The 4,978-nt window shown below is 46.1% G+C and overlaps 1 long non-coding RNA gene across 1 annotated transcript; it reads left to right on the top strand.

Annotated features, from left to right (window-relative positions):
• Positions 1–2,419: 2,419 nt before the first annotated feature.
• Positions 2,420–4,538, top strand: LOC138372922 (uncharacterized). The gene is made up of 2 exons (XR_011230977.1): positions 2,420–3,404; positions 4,463–4,538. It is a non-coding gene; the product is annotated as an uncharacterized lncRNA (long non-coding RNA).
• Positions 4,539–4,978: the final 440 nt, after the last annotated feature.

The following is a 4,978-nucleotide window of genomic DNA, read 5'->3' as shown; positions in this document are numbered from 1 at the left end:
GGGGGAGAATGGAGGGCTTGTGGGTGGGAGAGATGGGAGGGCATGTGGGAGAAGGGAGGGCTTGGGGGATGGGGGAGAAGGGAGGTCCTGGGGGGAGGGGGGAATGGGAGGAGGGGGGTGAGTGGGAGGAGAGCGGTGGGTGGGGGGAGGGTGCCTTAGGTGGGTACTTAGTGGGGGGCTGACAGGGGATGGGGCAGGTAGGGTGTCTGTTGGGTAGAATGTGGGGGTGGTGCCGCACTCCCTCTGGCTAATGCACTGTTTGAGGAGGGTTCCCCATTCCCCTCTGGGATTGTAAGGATCGGGGGTGTGGTTCCCTGGTTCCTTTCTCTCTCCCTGCACTCCTTCCTCGCGTCTGCTGCCTGCATTCTCTCTTCCCTTGTCATGTCCCTCTGCAGGAATACTCTTTTGAACCTCTTTACATTTGTCAGACAGCACTTCCTGTGTGTGTGTGTGTGTGTGTGTGTGTGTGTGTGTGTGTGTGTGTGTGTGTGTGTGTGTGTGTGTGTGTGTGTGTGTGTGTTTGTGAGTGTGTGTGTGTGAGTGTGTGTGTGTGTGTGTGTGTGTGTGTGTGTGTGTGTGTGTGTGTGTGTGTGTGTGTGTGTGTGTGTGTGTGTGTGTGTGTGTGTGTGTGTGTGTGAACCATTTTCAAAACTTTTCTCTGCTTCTCTTCTCACCCTGACGTATTCATTCCTGGTTCTCTGGTATCTCTCTCTGCTTTCTGGTGTTCTGTTGTTCCGGAAGTTCCTCGACGCCCTTTTGTTCAGTTTCTTCGCTTCCATACATACCCTATTATACCATGGATTCTTCTGTTGCTTCTCGGATTTTTTCCTTTGGGCCGGGATGAACCTGTTTACTGCCTCCTGACACTTTTGGGTAACATAGTCCATCATACCCTGTACAGACGTATCTCTGAGGTCTGTGTCCCAAGGTTCTCTGAGGTCTGTGTCCCTTAGAAAACTTCTCATCTGTTCATAATTCCCCTTTCGGTATGCCAGCCTTTTGATTCCTAGTTCTTTTTTGGGGGAGATAATTCCTAGCTCTATCAGGTACTCAAAGTTCAATACACTGTGATCACTCATTCCCAAGGGCGCTTCCATCTTAACTTTTCTTATATCCCACTCATTTAGGGTAAATATCAAATCAAGCATTGCTGGTTCATCTTCTCTCATTCTTGTTGGTTCTTTGATGTGCTGGCTTAGAAAGTTTCTTGTTGCCACGTCCAGCAGATTAGCTGTCCATGTTTCTGGTCCTCCATGCGGGTCTCTGTTCTCCTAATCTATCTTCCCATGGTTGAAGTCTCCCATAATTAGTAGTCCAGATCCATTCCTGCTAGCAACAGAAGCTGCTCTTTCTATTATGTTAATGGTGGCCATGTTGTTTCTATCATATTCCTGTCTGGGTCTTCTGTCATTTGGTGGTGGATTATATATGACTACGACTATACTTTTTTTCCCTCCATTTGTTATGGTACCTGCTATGTAGTCACTAAAACCTTCGCAGCCCTGAATAACCATCTTCTCAAAATCTCAGCCTTTTCTTACCAGCAGAGCTACACCACCACCACCTCTTCCTTCCCTCTCTTTCCTTGTGACATAATAGTCCTGTGGGAAGACTGCATTTGTTACCGTTTTCGTTAGCTTTGTTTCTGTGAGGGTTATTATGTCTGGGTTTTCCTCTAGTACCCGTTCTCCAAGCTCATTTGCTTTATTTGTAATTCCATCTATGTTAGTGTACATTGCTTTGAGGCTCACTTTCTTCTGTCCCTTCTCAATTCGCCTCCTTGGTGAGTGTTCTGCTGGTGGGGAAGGCTGTTCCATGGGTGTGAGGACCTATGAGGTGGATAACAGGGTCTCAGAGGATACTGGGATGAGGGGCGGGGGATCCAGTGAAGGGGGCGGGACAGGGAGGGTATGGGGTGAAAGGGGAGGGAGGACAGGAAGGAAAGGGGGGGAGGGAGGACTCGGCGGGAGGAGGGAGGTGTAGAAGGGTGGGGATTGAGTGTGGGGGAAGGGAGATTTGGCTGAACATTTGAGTGGGGGCAGGGAGTGTGTGTGTGTGTGTGTGTGTGTGTGTGTGTGTGTGTGTGTGTGTGTGTGTGTGTGTGTGTGTGTGTGTGTGTGTGCGCGTGCGTGTGCTCAGGTGCTGACCGATGAGTAAAACAGTGTACATAAGTATCTGTGTTGTTGCTAACGAATATCCGAGCAACCGTTGAATATATTTTAAATTTATTTGATATAACACATATTACCCGTGTTGGTCAAGAGTTTGAACTGTTCATATTAAATATTTATGCCTTTCGTTACCTATGTCTTCCTTTGTCTGTCTGCCCATGTCTTTTTTTCAGTCTCTCTCAAAATAAAAAAAAAAAAAGCTGTTTACATGTCCGTTCTAAATATGAAATTTTCTGTTTCAGGGCGTGTGGAGTGCGTCGCGCACGACCAGGAATATATATTTTCGTGAGGGCTAAGCGCAGGCTGGGACAGTCTTTGTTAAATGTCGCTTTAGGTAGCGAAAAACCAGCAAGAATCTTAACCCAAATAATCTTTTTTGGCGTGAGAGTTTAGCCCCAAGATGGCGTGAGAGTCCAGATGTGTGGGAACAGATAAACTAGCGATGAAACTCTTAGTGAAAGATATTTAACTAGCGTGGCACGCCTCCGGGGTGTCAGGAAAAGGACAAAAAGGCGGCCGCCAGGACAAACACACACATGCTCAAGTAACGACTAATTAAACAAAAATTACCCTTATCGACTTTGATTCACTATTATATCAACGTCATTTGTGTGAAGGCCGACGTTGGCTGCAGTGATTCAACGTTTATTTTACGTTGAGAGCGAACGAGATGTGTTTAACATAGTAGTGTAGAGGCTGGGGCGCGGTGGACCTCACCATCCCAGCGATCACCCTTGACAATGAAACGTGTCTGGCCTCCAAAGTCAACTCTCCCTCAGTGTCTTCTTTTAGTTTTACTCCTCATAGATCTTGCCACTCCCTCTAATCCACTCCACACCCTCGAGTACGACCTCAGAATGCTTTTGTACGAAGGCCTCTACGTACCAAGCGGCGGCTGGGGGTCCAGGAACGTAGCCCGGACTAAACGTCTCTCTCAGAAACACACTCAGGGGTCTGGACTGAACATCACCTGGCCAGCCAGGAAAGTGGTGGCCATAGAGGGCCACATAATGTTGGGTGGTCTTATGATGGTCCACGAGCGCCACCATGATATGGTGTGTGGTCCTATCATGCCCCAGGGCGGGGTGCAGGCTCTGGAGGCCATGTTGTACACTCTTGACTTCATCAATGATCAGGAGGACTTCATCCCAGGCGTGAGGATCGGAACTCATATCCTTGACGACTGTGACAAGGACACCTACGGGCTGGAGCAGGCCGTCGACTTCATCAAAGGTCAGCTATTTCAACCTCTATTTGTCTCTGTCTGTCTGTGTCACCCTCCCTCCCTTCTTCCACTCTCTGTCTGTCTCTTTCGCGCCTCTCTCCTCCTCTCGTCTCTCTTGCTTTCTTCGGTGTTCTTTCCTCTAACATTTTCCTGCTTCTCTAGTCTCCCTCTTCCTTGTCTTGTTCTCGACTTCGTGTTGGTATTCTCATGTGTTGCTGGAGCCTTATTTGCTGGTCCACTTGTTGACACAGTCTCATCCCCACTCACTCTACCCTCAAGCCTTCCCTTCCACCGTGTCCTACTCTACCTAACCTTCCCTCCCCTCCCTAAGCTGACCAACTCACCTTCCTTTCCCTCTCTAAGCTCCCCCCTCACGTTCCCTCCCCTCCCTAAGCTTCCCCTCCCCTCCCTAAGCTCCCCCTCACCTTCCCTCCCCTCCCTAAGCTTCCCCTCACCACCCCTCCCCTCCCTAAGCTCCCCCTCACCTTCCCTTCCCTCCCTAAGCTTCCCCTCACCTCCCTAAGCTTCCCCTCACCACCCCTCCCCTCCCTAAGCTTCCCCTCACCTCCCCTCAGTTCTCCACAATCCGTTTATCTTCAATCTGCCACATTCTTTCCTTTCTCAATTTCTTTCTCGTCGTTGCAATAATGGTTTCTCCCCAGATGTTGTTCTTCTTCCTCTTGTTTACCAATATAAACACCTGCATGTTTATGTTTATATCTCCCCCTATTTGCTCTTTGCTGGGTTGAACTTCAACTATTGGGCTCCGGTTGACTGGCGTGTTTGTCATCAACAAACTTTTTGTTGAATAGTATATAAAATTCTTTGATTTTGTATAATTTTATGCATTGTTCACCCTCGAAGATTTGTCACGTCGTGATCATCTCTCCTGCTTCTTGTTCCTCTTGTTCGTTCTTGTAACTCAAGATTTTCGCTAATAAAATATGTCATTAAGTAGACAGCCCTTCAAAAATTCTTTACATAACAGTATTAATATTAATCTAAATATTATAATATATATATATATGTTATATACTAACATATTTTTTTTTTTTTTTTTTTAAAGTTTGTGAGGGTACCACCTCTGGTGCCAATGTGGGGACCCATAGCCTCGGAGAAGAAAATAAAAAGTATTGAGACCTTGTGGTTTCTCACTGAACACTAATATGCTTTCTTCTCCTACCACCCCCATTCTTTTGTATGTACACATATATATTTACTTTATTTGAACTTTGTTACAAAAAAGGAGTTACATAAGGGTTACAAAGATGGTTATCATAGGTTGTCGAGTTCCTCCAGCTCCTCAGATGGCGGGCAGGAACCCTGGATGCAGTGAGCATTACCCCTCTGTATCGCCACACTGAGGCGCTGGAAAAGAAAGCTTCCAGCTCTTGGGTCATATATATATATATATATATATATATATATATATATATATATATATATATATATATATATATATATATATATATATATATATATATTATTAAATATGACCGAAAAAGTAAGATTAATAATTCTAACACGAATTTTCTCGATCTTTCTTACGTTTCTTTTCACTGTTGATGGTAATTCAAAGATC

The sequence above is a fragment of the Procambarus clarkii genome, chromosome 40 (genome assembly GCF_040958095.1).
Source record: "Procambarus clarkii isolate CNS0578487 chromosome 40, FALCON_Pclarkii_2.0, whole genome shotgun sequence".
Classification (NCBI taxonomy): Eukaryota; Metazoa; Arthropoda; class Malacostraca; order Decapoda; family Cambaridae; genus Procambarus; species Procambarus clarkii.
This window is presented reverse-complemented; position numbering and strand designations above follow the sequence as displayed.